Below are 20,078 nucleotides of genomic sequence, written 5' to 3'. Positions count from 1 at the left end.
TTCAGCGGCAGAAGAGGAGAAAGATGAACAAGCAGACTCATGCTGGTTAGCCAGTAGCACGCAGTAGTTGGCATCACAAATACAGGTAAACCTCTGCTAAGTTGACCCCAGAAAGACGTAGGCAGCTGGGTTATACTATACAGAGGTCAAATTTAACGTTGCCTTTAAAACATTCATCTCATACCTCCGTTAACTCTCTTGAAATGGCTCTTGTGGTAACCTGCACTTGCACCTCAAATTGGATGTCGTACAGGTGACCTCACAAGATTATGATCTTCCAGTTTTTAGCATTTTCTTGTTTCAAAAGATCACACTGCAAGGCAATATCACTTTTTTCTTTTTTGTGTGTGTGTGTGTGTGTGTTAAGAACAAGCAGTTAAGAGAACTACGATAAGCAGAAGTTAGAGAAGAGATATTTCTATGAAAGCTTGGCCAGGTAGAGGCAAGCAAAGGCAGGGACAAGAGCACAATGTTTACTTTTACAACATGCACACCAATTGCCTATGGCAGCTTGTGCTTACAAAACTCTCAATACGTGACTAGCATCCCACACATTGTTTGTTGAGCCCTAAGAAGATGAAGTACATTTAATGGAGCTGGTTTGCCTGTATTCTACCTGCTGTCAGTCATTCCTGGTTTAAATTTAATTAACATTAACAAAGCACATACACAAGTCGGAACACTGAATATAAATAATTTAAGTCTAATTAACCAGCATCAAATTATCAGAGACCAACTGTATTTGCAAAAGCAGAAATATTCTAGAGGAAGCCCACTGCTATCTGATCCCCAACTGAATTATTTGAGATGTGCAAGATTATGAGATGCATTTGTGCACATGTCTAGCATGTTTCTCAACTTGCTTCAAAGTCCATGTTTAAATGACACCTTTCCAGCATCAAGCTTGTTTGTCTCAATTTCTTGTCAATGGAAGACTGAGATGGTGAAGGTCAGTAAAGTTAATGCACGTGACTACAGTAGATGTCTCTACATAAGGCTAGCAGAAAATGTAACAGCAAGAACAAGCTTGAGGCCAGGAAATGGACTCGCATTTCTGTTCTGTGCTCCAGGCAAAACTCTGCCTATATGCACAGAAAAAAAAAAAGCTTACACAATCAATACATGATGCCTTCTGTAGCAAGGAAGACTTAACTGTATGTTGAATTTCTACCCTCAAAAAGAAGAAAGATAAAATGCAAACTTTACATTTTTGCAAGACCATTACTTTACCAGCACAAACAGTAAACGCACATATACATGAACTATCAACAAGTAAAGAGCTGTTCCTTACTCTTTGTCTCAAGAAGCTAGCAGCGCCAACTGCAACTGTGAACAACGCTGGAGCACAAATTGTGCACGTAGTATACTGAAGTGAGTACATATTTGCTGCAGGTATGTACGAATTACAAATAGAATAATGTCTCAATTTCCAAGTTTTCCTGCTTTCAGACAGTGTCTAGCGTACATTCAATTCTTAAAGAGGCCTTGAAATCTTTAACCTCCTTCATTCTTGATTTCCAATGTTTCAAAACATCTTGACACTCCTTAAGAAACAAGATGGATTTCACCACATTGCTGAAGGTATCAGCAAACATGAGCTGGCTGTATCATATGGAAGAATAGAGTACACTCACAAGCCCCTAGATGGAAAAGCTAGGGGTATCGAATATCGAATATCAAATACAGTCAAGAGCCACTACAATGAACGCCTCTGCAACGAAATGACCTGAATAATGAATGCTTTCAGAGGCCCCAAGCACTTCTTTGTAAAGTCGTTTGACTGTACTGAATATTGATGTTTGGAATATGATGTTCAATTTCTAGAAATATGCGACTGTGGCTGAATATAAGGCTTACTACAATTATAGGACCTTGCATGACATGGAATCAGCCTGACATAAGGAGCGTGCCCCTTGTAAAAACCAGCAACTTGGGTTAATAATTCAAATTTTTTCATTCAGAAACAAGCTTAATAGTTCTGCAAATAGCATTAAATGTGTTAGCGCAAATAGACAATCTTATTGATATTATCCCCCTTTCATGGTAAGTTTTTTTTTTTTTTTTCTACTGATAGCGGCAGGAAGATGTTTGACATATCCCTTGATATTCAAAGCCTGTCATTTTTCAATATTCATGTTTACAAATTTATGTACTTCAGAATACTCCTTGAAGAAGATGAAAATGGCCCAACATAATTATTATGCATGACTGATAATGCATTGTTGGTACTGTACACGCTGTGCTGTGGTTGCAATGTACCATTTGGCATATATACAATTACAAGGGAAAACCTTTCAATAAATAAATTTAACGTAAGTTCCGAAGCCCTTCGAGGTAGGTTGTGTGGTGGAGGCACACGACAAAAGCCATGGAACCCATTGACAACAGTACAGTATAGTCATCATCCGGGAAAAAACTTTTCTGGACAAGAATGTTTGTCCTGCAATGCCAAGGAAGACATGCATAATAAAATACAAGAGAGAATACACCGAAGATAGAGTTAACAGCAACAAGTAACAGCACAAAACAAAGTTTAGCTTTTAAGCAAGTACATTTTAACACAATTATTGAGCCAAAAATAGGGAACAGTTGCAGGACTGACATCTCACAGCTATAAAAATGCTGACGCTGTCTGCGGCTTGTGAAGGTATCAACATCAGCGGCAAGAACAAACTACACTCAAACAGACACTTAAGTTTCCTGTTTGCTTCAGACAGATTCTAATGTAGCACATCGACACACTTTCTCTTCATTGTCCCCATGGACACACATAGAAAATACAATGTTTTGAATGCACAATCGTGATACAGCGCCTCTTTCTGAATCTTGACAAACACGGGTTTACATAGGCTGCGAAAACTTCAGCACACTTGTTACAACACCACTTACAAAAGATAAAAAAAGGAACGAAAGTCCTCACAAGCACAGTAGACTGTGTCATGCAGCTAAGAGCAATATGCAGTTATGAAATCATTCTGTCTTATGAAGAATTCAGTGCGACATTCTAAACGGACTTTGACTTTTTATAATTTTATTGGCCAACTAAGTGCCACAGCCATGAAGGATAAATTTAGCTATCTGCTTTAAAGTGCAACACTGTTAGGCTTAATCTATGCAACACCTAATCTGCCCCATTTCAAAAGAAAAACAATAAAAAATACACGAATCACTTTTAAAGTCTTGTAGATAGACTGGAAGCCCTAAACTTTCAACCTGCACAACTACTGTCTGTGCTACCCATTTTGCTGCCTCGAGCTTACACCTTGTGCCCCTGTAAAGCTGCTTAAGTGTCAATCAACACTCTACCTCTCCTCCAAAGTGCTATGGTGCAGCACGTGAAGACCCACAAGAGTTACATGTATGGCTTGGTTGCCAACATGTGTCTGACACTCCTGGTTTAAATGCTGCTAAAAGCTGAATAGCCTTCCTATGAAACTACATTATTCTCATGGAAGCAGCCACAAAGAAAAACAAATGTCCCACGCAGCCCCCCCCCCCCCCCCCCTTAATATAACATATATCAACAGAACGGAACAATTTCAGAGCACACGCCTAGCACCCGAGATGAACTGCACCCACCACTTTTTCCTGTCATTTGACTAGCACTAAACGAAATTCGCTTTGCAAGAACAGTGTCACTGAAATAGCCCAAGTAACGTTTGCACTCACACAGCTACCAAAGGCTTCATGTAGGAAAGTGGCACACACAAGTCAACTGCGTTTTAAGAAGAAAGTGTCCCGCTAGATACAATTTCGTCTGAAATCTGTATTAGTATACCTGCCAACCTGTGAACTTTAAAATTAGTAAAAATCCCAATTGACATGAAACAAAATAAAGGAGAAGGTGGAATTATAGCATGCATTTTTTTTAAGTTTGCCCTAAGCACAAGTCCTTTATGGGATACATATGCACTTTATTAATGATGATTATCTTTAGATTCAGCAAACTTGGAACAGCTGAGATTGACAAGCAGCATATTGGCAATTGGATAGGAGGAGCTTTAGAAAAGAGGCTGGTCGGACTCTCCGGGGTCATTGCGTAGGCACCAATAAGTATATAGGAGGCCATGCTAGTGGTATTGGCCTCTTGCACGGTCACAGAAACTATAACGGTTTCCTTTTTGCAATCTTGCACCGGTACACTATTCAACGCCTTTAAAACTTTTCTGTGTACAGAATGTACTTTCGCAAAAGTTGACGCGACATGAATCAAATCGTAGAACGAGCCAAAATGAGCGAATTCAGGACAGTCGGCAGGTATGTTAACGGTATGTTCATCTGCGACAATAAACGTATGATGTGGTGACAGCTTTCGTTGGTACTTGACTCCATGTACAGTGCACACTCTCTTCTCAATGGCTGATTCTGAAAGAAATGAGAACATGCACTTAAACACTAAAGTGTGAGCACATTTCAATTTCTGTGGCCTCAACGAAAAACTGCCACAAAGAAGTGAGACCACAAGAAAAGTAGAAGTGAAGCAAGCTAGACTTCACTCACTAAACGCAAGGCAATGCCAATTATGCATGAATAAATAATGTTGCCGACCACTGAAACACAAAATAAAGAAATATGAAAAAATAAAAGGTGCTTGACCTTTGGCACATGCTACATAGTACGATCAAGCATATGTATTTTGGAGTACCACAATAATAGTGAATAAATAAAAGCAGACAGCAAGCATCCTTCAAGTACCCACGGTTAAGAACTTGCTCCTTAGGATGCCATTATGCTACCTACAGCCATTTGCTCACATTGTGCACATTGCCAAGTACACACACATGCCACTTTACAGAACACTTTTAATTTAGTTTACAAAAAAAAACATTACATAGGCTGTAGAATTGTGGGTCTAAAGTGTGCATGTGCAAAAGATAAAGAGGTTCTGTGGGTTATGTACGTGCTCTAACCTTTGGACTTAGCCTTGCAGGTTTCTCGTGGCTTGCTTAGCTAGCATTAACAAAATGGCAGCAGCCAGGTCACCCGCTGCAATACGTATTCGCCCTTGCTACTTGCTCTTCATTGCGACAGCAGGAAATAAGAGGTAAAAACAGCTTTTTCTTAGTCTCATTTCACTTTGAGGACAAAGTACTAGCAATGTTATGTTGTTATTATTAAATCAGGGCTGCTATATTGAAGTGATGCCTTTTTCGATGCTAATACCTTTTCATGCTTCCCGCATTCATGGGTGCTCAGAGCAATGCTCCACCCCTGGCACAGCGTTGATTACAACCACTCACAAACCCGAAGAGGCATTAGCATCAAAAAGGCCATCGCTACAAAATAGCGGCCCAGCCATCTATATTGCGGCAAGTGGGCCTAACGAAAGATTTCATTGACAGAGTGAAAGTGCTTTGATTTCTGTCTACTGGATGATGCCTCAGCATTTTGCACTTGCACGATGCAGAATGCTCTACTAAATGTCTTCTTGAAAAAATAAGCGTAGCAAGGCCATAGCTGTTTTGAGTATGTTTGCATAAATGTTATAAATGTCCAAAATATTATTATAAACTGCTAGGGGTGTGCGAATAGTGATTTTTGAGACCGAATCGAATACTTTTCAAACAGTGTTCGAATAATGAACAGCCATTATCACAATATAAAACGATGTTCACATCCCAGTATTCTTAAAGTTAGCAAGTTTCTCTCATTACATAGTAAGTTATGAAGGGTCGGGGGTTGTAACACCCCTCTGAGGTCGAGTTAACCCCCCCCCCCCCATTTTGTTTAACCACTTTTCTTTCCTTGCGCCTTTGAGTACTGCAACTAAGATGTAAGACGCGCAATCGTCTGCACAGTCGCAAACTTGCGCAAAAAGCGAATTTTTTGACAATTTCCCGTGAAGAAATTGAAATTAGTGCTGTTTAGATGGTATTGGCAAACTAAGGCAAACTGTCAACCCCCCCCTAGCAGAGATCCTGGGTGTGCTACTGGTTTTCTCTTGGCAAGAGCAATGCCCTGACTATTGCTTCTTTCTGCAGTGTCTGCATGGTTGGCATCTGCCAAAGGTGCCCAAGAGTGACAAATAAGCAGTGACAGGACAAGTGGGCCTGGGTGAACAACCACAGTTTTCCCATTTACTAGAAGGCTGGAAAGATTTGCAGACGTTCGCAAGCTTTCGACTCTCATGGTCATGAACAATCGCCCAAGGACTGGCATTGATGGGCTGTCATGTGGATCTGTGATGTTGCTACGGCATAATCACCATCTGCAGGACGCTCAAGAATATGACGACAGAGATCCGAGCTCAGCACGAGCACCAGCACCGTGTCCAGCCGGCTGCCTCAGGATTCACCGAACGATCACAGGCTGATGCCTCCACACTAAACGTCTACTGCCACACACAAATCAAATGAAGTGCATCCCCTTCAACATCATAGGCGGGACGTAATGAAGGAGCTTCAGAAGTCCCAGGAGATAGTAAGCGACCTTTTCTGCTGGTCTCCAGTATCGTGCATGTTGCTTATGATGGAAATAAATTCATTATTATTACTTTTGCAAGGCTACTGGCTCCCTGTTGCATGCAGCATAATAATGTTTGGCTTGCATGTTCATGGTAGCATTATCTACAGATCGCAAATGTGTTTTGACTGTGTTAAAGAAGTGTTGCATCGCCCTTTTTAACAATGGTTCAGGGCAAGCAGTGAAACACAGAAAGCGCTCAATGCCAAGAAAACTGTTTGCAGAACAGAAAAAAAAAATTATGAAGTTTATCTGCTGTAACAATTAATAAGCCTCAATCTAAATAAAGCAGAGCATATAGCTCTCTTGTATTGCTTCTGGGCAATGACCCAATGGGATCGTATGACACAGCACAGTGGCTCTTGCTTCAGTGGTGCAGCTTGCAGACTTCGAAAGGAATGACAATCGCTGGCTAGTGTGAGGATTGACCGTAAAGTGAGATTGTGCTTTTTGCAAAAGCATCATGCGTTTCATAGGAAGGCAAAGCACTTGGGGCATGTCCTGCAAAATGCGGGTCATTGCAAAGCAGGAAATTAGTGATGACCAAAACCAAAGAGGAGGAAACTACTGTTTCCCTAACCCAAAGTGTTTCATTTATTTTGAGCAAAAGTGACCTTAATTTACTTTTTTTTTTTTCATTTTATGGCTTATTTTCGAACTTCACTTTATCAATAACCCTTCTATAGCTTTTTCACACAATTTGCTTCATGTTATAAGCGTGAAAACCTCATTTTACCTCTTGACTATGCAATATATATAGGGTTGTTCATTTTCGGGTTTATTTTTTTTGAACTCGGGGGTAAAAATTGGGTGCTATATTTCAAGCTGTCAACCGCGGAGAAATCGTGTATTTTCTAGAACTATTCCGAAATTCAGTTTTTTTCGGGTTAAATTTACACATATACTAAGGAATACATTACATTGTTTTTTCTTCCTTGTTTTTTTTTTTTTTTAGGAAAGTATCACGAACTATTTAATGCTGACACATTAAAACTAGGGATCTGTTTCAAGCTGGTAATCGGGGGGACATCAGGGTTTTCTCGCAAATACTCCGAAGTTCGGCGTTTGTTTGAAATGTTTGGAAATTAATAAGTGATAATGACAGCAAAGAGCATCGATAACCTTTAGGAAATTAAACATTTTATTCTCGAAAAGCTGGTCATCAATTCTTTACAGATCCATTTTAACATACATTATCATCTGCATGCACAACATGTTGGTCTCCATCCGAGACACGTCCTGATCTTAGAACGTATCTCAGCTGAGAGAAAGTTCTCTCGACATCACAGCTGTTTGCCATTAGCTAGACACATCACGGTGACACGGTGAGTTACTAACTCAGAGTTAGATGCGCTCATTGGGCGGTTGGTTGAGAGCCGCATAGCGTCCACAATGCTGCACGCAGTTTCTGAAATGAAGTCTATAGGTCACTGGAGTTCACTTTTGCCAACACGATCTATCTTTGCTGTCCCGAGGCAGGGTAGCCAGCGCTTGTGCACCGCAAACTCCGTGCAGCGTAAAAAAAATTGGTTGGTATGAGGTTTAGGAATTCAGGGAGAAATCGGGTTTCAATCCGATTGTCCTGAAACATGTTCAGGGTGTAAAAATTGGGTAAAATTGGGTTTCACCTGAAAACGAACAACCCTAAATATATATGTACTAGTAATTGCCACAAATGGTACAATTAGAAACAAGGGAAAACGCTTTATTTTACCATTTCAAAATCAACTACTCTGCGTAGCAAAGTTCTTCATTGACGAAAGCTTTTCGCGGATTCTTGCACTTCTAAGGCAGGTCTAAGGCAGGTCTAAGCAGTGGCTTTCACATGCACATGCGACTCATGTGCGAGCTGTCAGTGCCAGACGACATCATTTCAGATCTGCCAAAAGGCACAAAAAGCGTGCGATTCCAAAAACGCGGTCTTTGAGCACTGACAAAGTGCTGCCATCGTTGTAGTAGAAAGCAAAGACCGCCATAAATGCACTGCTTCGGCACTGACGAACTAGCTGCCATCTATGTTGTAGAACATGAAGACTAAATGTCAGCACTGAAAAAGTGCTGACATATACGTAATAAAACAAAAAAGGCCCAAACAACCACAGATTTCAAATGCTGGCACTGCAGCCATCTATGTAGTAGAAGAAAAACTAAGTGGACATCCCGAGTTCGTCCAAATCAATTTGGAAACAGGATTATTGCCATTGACAAGCAGAGCTCGTCCAATACACTGAAGGAGTTAAGGGCAAACAGCTGATTCATAAAATCCATGCGAAGTGTGAGCAACGTTGCAACTTCCCCATCGCAAGGTCATTTTTAGACAAAAACAAAGCTTATCACAACACTTGCACAAAGCCCACCGAACGAATAACAGTGTAATGGCAGAAATTATTTGCAAGGAAGTATTTTTGCATTTACACATTTCAGCATAGCTCCTGGTGTTGGAGGCATGATGCATAGTATCTCTAAAATACAGTGCACAAGAAAAAAAGAAGGCTTCACTTCTCACACCACTGCACATCTTGTCTATCCATGATAAACAAATTTTCCACTTTGCTTTCCCAGTCTTAAATTTAGCTGGGTTTATGAATGATGCTGCCTAACATTATCTAATTTTATGCACACACTCGAGGTGAAATTGTGTGCAAAGACGTTTATAAAAAATAATTCTTCTCTTTCAAATACACGATTGAGGTTAAGCATAGATATATACTGCTGAGCTGACCACTTTGCAGTTTTCCTCACTCATCAAGCCCGACAGATAATGCCTCTCCCGGAGTATTGCACAACACCCTGGAACGCTATCCCAACGGTCGTGATTTCACGGTCTCTTCTAGATCACGATAACGGTCACATCTTCAGTGAAGCTCTACAGCTGCATCGTATTTTACATACGCACATTTATTTAGCGACCTTAACGAAGCTCCACTCACCCTCTTTTTTTCTTTCGACTGCTTAATAGCTACACGCAGACTTTTACAATAATTTTCAAGCTTAAAGTTTTCACTGTCGATTTACCTTTTTCGAGACACAACCTGGATTCCTACTTATACGAATAAACTGAGTAGGCCAAGAGCCATGCGTCAGTTTCCTACGGGAAACCACATTCGAGAAAAGCGCGGCTGCGCTCACGTAAAACGCGGCAGGCTCGTGCGACAGCGCAACGTCGAACTTGGCGCCTTGTCGCAAGTGAGCTACAGCTTCGAGGAAACCGGGACGCCAAAGACCGCGCCTGTGCGCGCTTACCCGTCGAGCGCCGCTCCCAACAGTAGCAATCTCCTCAAACGGACACTCCGTAAACAACATGGTTATGCAGACGAGTCACAAATGACAAAAAAACTAATAACAACGAAAAACAAAACAGAATGCGAGCGTCGGATCGGCGCGAGGACACACGCAAAACGGCAACTCCGTCTCGAACATGCGCTAGCGCTCGAACGATCGCGACGAGCGTAGCATGCGTGCCACGATCGTGGCAATATTAGCGAGCCAGACAGTACTCACGGGCACGCAGGACGCAACCGAAGCAAGCTGGCTCTTGCGCGTCTCGAAACCGCCCAGCTCAAATTTCATCAGCGGCCAACGGGGAGCGAGGGGGCCGCCACAGCTTGACTGCGTTTGCATAGCAGAGAGGGAAAAGCGTCTCGCTTTTTTAATCGATATACGGGTCATTGAGCAACTTGACTATCGGGTCGCCTCGACCGTGCGAGGACAGGAGTTATGAAACTATCTACGCGCGGAGATTATGACCAGCGCTTTTCTCGCCGTGCGCCCGTTTTTTATGCTCAGCAGCTAGGCTATGCCCGTACCAGATAAGATAGATCGTTTTGTGTAAACACGGCCTGGGGTTCCTTTAAATTATGCAAAGCGCGCTTAACTCGCGAGATATACCGCGTGGCTGAAGTTGTGGTCTCCGGGAAAGCATACGGTTGCCGTTTTCTGCCGATGGTGTGCGTTGCAAACGAGGAACCAACGCGGTGCACTCGAAGTAAACTCGCAAGAAATTGCCTCACAGGCGTGCGAGACGCCATTTTGACGCTTGTCAAGCGATAGTTGCCAGCAAAGAGCGCCACATTAAAAAGTTTCGGAGATTTCAAAGGTAACAAAGCAATGAACCATTTTCGTATAAAAATGTTTACGTTACAACAACAAAGTTTTTATGAACAATCGGATGTCATGCCTAATTGCGTTACGTTGTAAAAATAACCGCCTCATTTTCGTTGTGCGCGGAACGCTGTTTTATGCAAAGCGAAAACGAAACTCCTCGCTACCTCGCACAGCGTGAACACTCTTGTCACGTGATCGCCCATTTTTAACTCTCCTTTGACTCCCCATTGTAGGTGGAGTTTGTCTCGGTTCTTCTATTCTGGAGTAGTGTGTACTATAATTCAATTTTGAAGGGCCATGATAAGCGCTGTAAGGGGGGGCTCAAGATTTATTTCGCCCACCAGTAATTCCCTAGCGTACAACTGAAGCACTGTACACGAGCGCTTTTGCATTCTGCGCTGTTGGAATGCGGCCGTCGCGGCCAGGAATCGCGACCTCGAGCTCTATAAAGCAGAACGCCATAGACATTGAGTCACCGTATTGGTGGGATTCTTGAGTAATGGGCGAGGAGGACAGCGACCGCGGCGCAGAGGAAGAGCAAAATAACATGTTGCAGTCCACTTTTAGTACAGATTAAGCGAGCCTCGCATTGCCATGGCCCGTATCAATACTCACGAGTCTTCGGTAGCGATAAGCTAGCTCGTCACCTATACTCAGGCACTCAATAAAAGCACATGAACTGCTCTCACTGCGTCGTGCCAGGAATGGTGGTTCGATTTCCCTAATCTAACCACCGAAACGGGACAAACGGCATGCCCTCTTTGCACAAGCATAATCAGTGCGCGTCACATAGCAGCTGAAAATGTCCGAAATACCACCAGAAGCCACAATTGCAGAACTTCAAAGCCAGTAATTTCGGTACTACAGCCTCACCAAAGCAAAGAAAAAGAATGTACATTTGATGACAACGGAAGCCTGCTTCATAAGATAAGTATATCGCTCGCTACAGTGTCCGTAATGTGTAGTGCCTATTTCATAGGTTAACCATTCCTACGGCACCTTACCGTGGCCGTCGTGTGGTACTTGTATTTGCTAACACAATTTTGTTAGCAAAAATGTTAGCACGGCCCGTATGGGTACTTATGGGCTTTAATGCAGCAAAGCAACTCATGAACCATGCATGAGAGACGCTGTAATGAGGAGCTCCAGATTTTTATCGCCCACCTGGCGTTTGTTAGGATGCAACCAAAGCATGGTCCTTGTACCGTGTTTGGAGTATACTGTATATATCGTGGGATCTCTTTTAATGGACACATTTTTTTTTTTTTTTTAGATACGATTCAACCGATGTAATGATGTTCTCTTCTCTATTCGTTCTTTCAGCATGGCGCGCACTAGATGTCTAGTAGCCGTCGTGTCCGTTCGCTAATTAACAAAACTTCGTTCTTAACTTTCAAATTACTGGTTTTAACGCCAGCGTTGCAATGGTAGTGTTTGAGAAGGACGCCGCAGGAGGCAAGAACAATTTACACGATTTTCAAAACGCCTTTATTCGCTCCGGTACCGAAACAGCTATACAGTACGCAAAGGGCGCTGGAAGTACTGCCAAGTTACCGGCCCGTACCCAGGGCCGCTATTTTGTAGCGATGCCTTTCCGATGCTAATGCCTTTTCGCACGCTTGGTCATAAAGCCCCTATATATAGGGGCTTTACTTGGTCAGTGGTCAGAGCGACGTCCGCTCACGTTATCAACAGGATCAGCCGGCCGTGAGCGGTGGATGATAAAACTAGTAGTATAGAATAAGGCATAAGCAGGGGCGTAGCCAGGGGGGGGGAGCTGATGGGGCTTAAGCCCCCCGAAACGACCAAAACTGCCACCGACGCCGGGAATCACTCTGGATTCTTTCTACAATGGTTTTTTTTTCACGCTCGAAAAGACATTTCGGCACGAACACTGCGAACTCGGGCTGGATTTCGTGGCAACGCCCTTGCACCTGGAGTCACGTAACGCAAGGAGCCCCATCCGAGCACAAACTTTCAAGGGCTTTTCGACAGCGAGCGGGCGCATTGCGGCATCTCGCAGCGGCTGCGGAAAATACGGAGCACATGGATTTCAATTACGAAACTTTATGGGTATAAAGTTCTCATAAACTTTTGACGCGAAAGGTGCACTGACATTTCCAAAGGTGTGTTTTAAAAGATTTTCAATTCTGGAACTTTATGGGGTTAATGCTCTTATAAAATTGGGCCAACATGCGTGCACTGGAGCCCTCATGTCCAAGCCGTTCCAGAAATGACAGCACGCGCTCGCAATCTTCCACACACACGACAATACTAAATATCCCTGTGACCGTGAGCTAGCAGCTGATAATTTTCTCCAAACATTTTCAGGAAGCGTGCCCAATGTGATCGATCAGCTGGACCAAGGCAGGCAAAGTAAAATATGAGAAAACAGAAGAAAGTAAATGGCCTATTATTGAGGAAATTCTTTTTGCGGGCGACAAGGTCTGGCTCTCCGTGGCCACAGGGACAGTGGCCCTATGGATTTAAGCATAGCCTCTGCTCAAAATACAGGTATTTTCAGAGCGCTTCTTCGCATGCGAGCTGATTGTGGAGATACATATCTGAAGAACCATTTGGAAAGTTGCTCCAGTAATGCCTCGTATTTAAGCCAAGATGCACAAAACCAAATTATAGAAATTTGCGGTGAAATTATCAAAGAAAGCCTAGTTGCAAAAGCAGGCTGCTTCTCCATACTTCCTGACATCGCTGGAATCGAACAGCCTACTGTTTGTGCAAGGTCCTTAAACAAGGATGCCAACGACATCGAGGGAGGGTTTTAGGTTTTAGCACCGGAATAGATGCTCTCTCTCATTGCGACTGCAGGTTCTATATAAATGTGTACGAACTGCTGCAGGTTCTAGTCACCCTTCCAGTGACCACTGCCAGCGCAGAGAGAATATTTTTTAGCAAGAGTTTACTAAAAAGAAACTACTTGCGTTCTACAATGTCTGTGGAACGCATGGTTAGGCTCGCGCTTCTATACACCTACAGAGACGTCGGCATCAACGTGTCTGAAGTCATTGAGCGCTTCGCTCAACTTTCCCGCCGAGAGAAGTCCGAAGTCATGCGCTTCGCCTAGGAGTTTGCCATAAAAGGGGCTGCGCCGAGACGTGTCAACTTTCGCTAGATATCGAGCGGCTAGCCTCCAACGCGTTCGGCGTCGGCAAGCAACAGCGTCTTGGCACTGTGCCAACCTTGGTTTGCCTGCCTGCGTTTGTGGCATGCCAGGAACGCTATCGCTCGTAGGCGCCGACGCGTCCAGCGCTAGTCACGCAAAATGTCGCGAAAGGGAAGGTACCTCCGAAAATGATCGCTTGAGAATACCTTCCCTACATGCGTAGTTAAGTTTTTAAAAAAATTGGGCAAGTTTGAAGTTGTTCGTGCAAAGCTTAAGCACAGCGAAACTGTCGATCCTCAAGTCCAGTAATGCGAAGTGATAGCAAAATACTAGGCCAAGCAAAACCTACTTACAAACGAAGTTACTGAACCTAGTCGTAACCAAGTTAGAACCTAGCAGCAATCAAGTTAATACCTAGCAGAAGCAGCTAGTAAGACTTGATCTTACTTGTATCTTATTACATGCCTATGATGATGTAAGCCCGCTCCCTGTATGGGTCTGCAGAAGACCTACAGTATTGATAAATAAAATAAATAAATAAATAAAGATCGTCAGTCTCACTGTGCCTAAGCTTTGCACGACCGAGTGCAAACTTGCGCGATTTTTTTTTTTTTTCTTAGGGAGCCGCGGGGCGGGGAAGGGAGGAACTGGTGCCGGTCAGACAATAAATATATGGTGCTACTTTCTTACAAAGGCGGCACCTCCAAAGAAATCGCTAAAGGGGGTCTGGCTCTAAAGCTAAATTGCGTTGAGGCAAAATAAAAGTGTCATTTGTATATTTCTTATTCTGTTATAATGGTGGGGTATATACTTGGAACATTTCAGCTGTTGATGAGTTTGTCTACAACCCACGTCAAATAAATAAATAAATTCATGAGAACGTGAAACTAAGCGATCAATTATATATTAAATACTGGAGAAGAAGGCATTCAACCATTTAGGCCTTCTATGGATGGAATCAACTTTATTAAAAATCCGGCGAAGTTTAACGACCCGGGCTCAGATTTCCCATGAGGGGACTTCGAAGTCTTGCCTCGTCGCCGCCTCTCGGGCGCGCTAGACCGACCACTCTTGAGTCTTGAGGTTGGAGCTGCGCAGAGCGGCGGCCCACTTCGACGCAAGAGCCTCCGGAGATACTGCCATTTTCGCTGCTATAACAGGACACTGCATGCCACAACATGTACGAGACTGTCGCTCTAGTTGCCTGACATAACTTGCAAAGAGCACCGGACTGGGGAAGGTATGTGCCTGCAGTTGTCGCCAGACGACGGCCTGCCGAAGTTTCAGTTTCGGGTGAGGTGGGGGAAATATCCCCCTGCCTAACTGGTAGTCCTAGGCGATGTCGTTATACGGGTCAGTTATCGCACAGAGCGGTGTGCCACCAAGCTTATTCAAGTTAGGGGGGCCCTCGTCAGTGGGGGTGGTGACGTGCTCCGGGAACCACATGATGGCGGTGCTGTCGAAGTGCTGTCGACCAGCTTTCGTTAGGATCTGAAGAGCTTCGGACGAAATGCGCCCCCGCTTTTACTTACGAACTGCGGATTGTGAGTCGCGAAGAACTACCTCGCAGAGGGGGTCGGTAAGCGCAAGCGCAATCGCAACCTCTTCCGCTGTTTCTTGTTATTCCGTGCGGACACTATACTGCCGCGCCAGTACTGCATATATATATATATATATATATATATATATATATATATATATATATATACACATAGGGTGTCCCAACTATCATGCACCAAGATTTAAAGATACGCAAATGCCACGTATAACATGGACAGAACCATAGAATATTTTCGTCGTCGTTGCGTCCACCCGATTTTCCACAGGTGCGAGGCACGTCCCCATTTTGTTTAAGGCCCGATAGTCGACGCAAAATCTCCAGCTGCCATCCTTCTTTTTGACCAAGACGACAGGTGACGCCCACGGACTTGAGGAAGCTACTATGACGCCTTTGGAGAGCATCTTGTCGACTTCTCGTTGTATGACCTGGCGTTCGGAATGGGACACACGATACGGTCGCCGTCTGATAGGAATAGCATCGCCGGTACGTATTCGATGACTTACGAGAGACGTTTGACCTAAAGGGCGGTCATCGAACTCGAAGATATCCCTACAGGTCGTTAGGAGGGGGTGGAGTTCAGCGGCTTGACAAGGCGGAAGATCAGGGGCAATCCTCGTGGTAATTTTGTCGGGGAGTGGAGTTACCGGGCCGGTTGCGAGAAAGGACGAACAAGTGTCCGCGTCTAGTGCCGCGACGTCGCATTCATCAAGCGCAGACACGTTGGCCACTGAGATGCCTTGCAGGAGAGCTTGGGTCAAGTGCTAAAGTTGAGAAGCGGGAGCTGGACGTGGTTGTCGACAACAGTCACGAGGGTGTGCGGCACGGCAATATTTCTGGTCAATAGCACTTCAACTAGTGGAAACACTATGTAGTCGCCGTCTGGAACTGGTGATGCCGACGTCAAGGCAACACACGTGGCGGCTTGCGATGACAACCGAACATAATCGACAGAGCATAAGCGGTGTGACGGTAAAGCTGGAACATCAGCAAGTTGAGGAAGCTCAAATTGAAGGACGCCGGTTGCACAGTCAATGAGAGCGGCGTGGGTGTTGTATCGGCGTGGCGGCCATGGATGCCACGCCGGGCACGCGGGAAACGCAGGGGCACGCCGGGACGGCGGCCGAGCAACTGACGCAGACGCAGACAGGTACCGAGGCGAAGAACAACCTTTATTAACGGAGACAGCTTCTTATATTGACCCTTTTCGCGGAGCAGTTTGCTCTATATAGAGCCTTACACCGTGCTCTAGAGGAACGAGATGGCGCTTTCGACGGCGCACCATACGTTGCCTCAGCGAATGCGCACGAATACGAAACCATTACTGCTTCTGCCCTGCTACTGTGTGATCAGCTGTTGGAAATGCAACTGGGCGTTCGCTATAGCACTGTGCCCAATTCATGCTGCAAAATGTATAACAATAAATCTGCAGTAGTGCAGTAGAGGGGCAGTAGTTAGCTGCAAAAATAGTGATTCACATACTAAGGAATTGAATCAAACTGTGTCGCTGCTGCTATATAACGACTGCCTGTGTTGCCGCCCTTCGCGATGCATGGCTTTACTCAAAGATAAAAAAAGATAATTCATTCGCCAGCACTGTGTAGCTAACCTCCAAAGAAAGGACTTCAACTCCGGAACGTCGGCACTTAAGAACGACTACCGCTCGTTACAAAAGAAACTAGCGCCACATACTAGAATAGTAAGTTTCTCGCACATTATCTACACACATCCACCCCTACTCGCACGCAAACTTACGCTTAAGTCAATGGGCGTACACTTGAATCAACGTGACGAAGCATGAATGACGGCGACTACACCGACAAGACACTAATGTTGGAAGCTGAATGTTTGGTGACGGTCCACAAAGTAAGTGAGGGACTAGCGATAATACGTCTTTGCTACAAGCTACCGCAAAGCACAGAACATTTACATTCCAAGCTTTGTGCGCAGCAAGAACAAATCTATCGCAACAGAGCACACCCGCGAGCGATTAGGCTGAAAATAAACAATCAGATAGTGGCCGCACCGAGGAACCGAGGAACTTTACTGAGTTAGAAACATGACAAGCCACTGCTTCAAAATGTTTGCCAAATAAAGAACAAAGAGCACACTGATCCCGATTTAATTCATAAGCGGAAAGTTTGGACAGCTTGGAATACATTTCTAGCCTCGCTTTTAGTACAAGCACCGCATACGCTGCTCGCGCCGTTTGGACAAGGCGTAATGAGCTCTGAAAGCACTTACATGTCCTTTAAAGCTGTGGCCAAAGCTTCGTGTCGTGCTCACAGTCATGTCTACGATATGCGTCGAAACGGAGGTTTGCTGCGCCGCACCGGCGTCATGCGCTTGCATTGTAAACGCGAAGGCAACGGAGGCAGTTGAGGCAAGCAATGGACGCGTCACCACGTGATCAAACATGGCAGCGCCCACGGGAGCGCCGCGATACGGTGTCCGTAGCCGCGAAAAGGGCGGGAGTAGTTACAAACAGCGCCCCCTGGTTGCGGAATATGTGGGTTTCGAAACCGAAACCTATACATCACATCATCCCCCCTCTTTTAAGTAAGGCGGGGCATGTCACACCATTATACAGTAGTTAATGTATACAGTAGTTATACGCAGTTACTAACATAGCATATGTATGGAGATGTATCCCTGTGCAACATTATAGAGTGGTTGATGTATACAGTAGTTATACAGTAGTTAATACCATGTGTATGGAGATATATATATCCCTAGCTGTAAACATTTTATCAGTTTCTCTCTCTCCCCTGCGAAAGGTAACGGCACTTGTAGAATAGGTACTCGGTAATCTCGTTTAACAAAGATGGCAACACAATGATACAATACAACAGATACCATGGGTCTACAAATATACACATAATGGCTAACGTCGCCCACTAACCTAGAACATTGAATCAGTTTTCACAGTCGTGGCAATAAAGGCATAATGGACGGCAAATACACACACAATGGCTAGCGTACGTAGCCAATAACGCAAACCCCAATGAACTCTTTTCATAGTCCTGACAAAATTAGAAAAAATGCAACTACACTCAAAGAATACACTGCACACTAAAAATATCAACTAGGGAACAAAGTCCCTTAAGTGCTGTGGCCTCTTACGGCGTCTCTTGGATCGTCGGGGTATCTGAGGTGAGAAAGGTTCCTGCCCCGTTAAACACCTGCCAGATGAAGCTGGAGGCGAACCTACTGACTTTGAGAATTTTCGCTCACTGAATTGCCCGCCAGCCAAAGCTGGGGACGACGGCAATGACTTAACCTTTGAGCTCCCAGGCTCACTGAAGCGCCCTCCAGACGAGTCGGAGGACGGATAAGATGCAAAAGAGTCTAACGACTCCTTGACACGCTCATCAGAAACTGTGAGCGAACTCTCATTTGGAAATGTATGGGAGCGCGAAGGCTCATAACTATGTCCGTTATCATTAAGTAAGCACTCTGTATGGTGACTGGGCACATCAGTCCTTCGTTCATATGGTGCCTGTATTGGACCCTGTGGTCCAGTTCCGCGCCTATTAGGCGAATTGGAGACATTATTTTGGCTGGCACCACAGCCGGACATTGAATCGGTGCCTGAACAGAAGTAGGCTCTGTAATACGCTCTGCAATGGGTGCTGCGAGCGGCGCACATTGACTGGGAACATCAGTCAGCGTCTGATGTGCATTTTCACCTTGCCTTTCGGTCGGAGACTGTTTAACCGCAGGAACAGGGATAGTTACCAGAGTAGGAATTTCATACGCAAGGGGCTGCGAATTCTGCTGTGTCAAAGGAGCATTTACCGGGAACTGTAAAGGACGATTTGCATCACTATGTTTCTCCGAATGTACCGCAGAACGTTCCTGGATCTTTCGGATACGCCACGACAATGGTTGGGGTTGTCGCCGCTGGCGCAGGTCCTGCGTCCTCCGTCCTGATGTTAATACCAAGGCGACGACCGCTGCGGAGCTCCGTGGTCTCTTTGGAAATACCCAACTCCACCAAAATGCCACGTGGCAGAAATAGTGAAGCGAAGGTGTATTTACACGTATTAACAAAATTGCATCCTATCTGGAGGGCAAGAACAAGTGGGACGGCGAGCTTAGGAGCAGCGAGCTCCAAGGCCAACGCTGGGCTGTCCAGAAGGCCCGTGAAGCGGCGGAGAGCCTATAGAGGGCTAGAGCACTGCACGGGCCGATTTGCTCAGCCTGGGCCCGGCCCGGGCCCGTTTTTACGTTGGGCACGCCCGAGCCCGACCAAATGTTTTATGGCGAGACCCGGGCCCGGGCCAATCTACGTTACCCGTCTGGCCCGGCCCGCCACCCCTTTACCTTAGGCCCGAGCCCGACCCGAGCCCGGCTCGAAACCGGCCCGAACCCGGCCCGAGACCGAAAAAGACATGTTTTTCAGAGTCGAGTCGCGCGAGGATAACTCGCTGCACGTTGCATGCACACCATCAGAAAGTCCGAGCCGGGCCCGGGCCCGGGTCAAAATGCACATGCCGTGCTCGAGCCCGGCCCGGGCCCGTGAAAAAACTGCCGTACCCGGCCCGACCCGGCCCACGGGCCGGGCCCGGGCTTTCGGGTAAGCCCGAGCCCGTGCAGTGCTCTACCTAGGGGTCCCCGTCTCGACGTGCGAGGTGCCCTCTACACCTTGACGAACAGTCGTGTGTCCTTCAGGACCCTTTTCGGTGATAATGTTTCACCACCACCACCAGCAACTCTGCATGCATGGATACACAAGATGGCTGCCCGAACCAGCCGCGCGCTCTCCTAGCTAAATCGTCTTCGTTGTTCATGAACACACCATGCCCCACTGATCCGTAACTTCTCAAATAT

The 20,078-nt window shown here is 45.3% G+C and overlaps 1 long non-coding RNA gene across 1 annotated transcript in view; it reads right to left on the bottom strand.

Annotated features, from left to right (window-relative positions):
- LOC125944740 (uncharacterized) overlaps nucleotides 1–10,490 on the bottom strand; it is a 36,492-nt gene extending 26,002 nt beyond the window's left edge. The window contains exon 1 of the long non-coding RNA XR_007466428.1: nucleotides 9,964–10,490. This is a non-coding gene — a long non-coding RNA (uncharacterized LOC125944740). The remainder of the gene's footprint in view (nucleotides 1–9,963) is intronic.
- Nucleotides 10,491–20,078: the final 9,588 nt, after the last annotated feature.

This window comes from Dermacentor silvarum, chromosome 4 (assembly GCF_013339745.2).
Source record: "Dermacentor silvarum isolate Dsil-2018 chromosome 4, BIME_Dsil_1.4, whole genome shotgun sequence".
Taxonomy (NCBI): domain Eukaryota; kingdom Metazoa; phylum Arthropoda; class Arachnida; order Ixodida; family Ixodidae; genus Dermacentor; species Dermacentor silvarum.
This window is presented reverse-complemented; position numbering and strand designations above follow the sequence as displayed.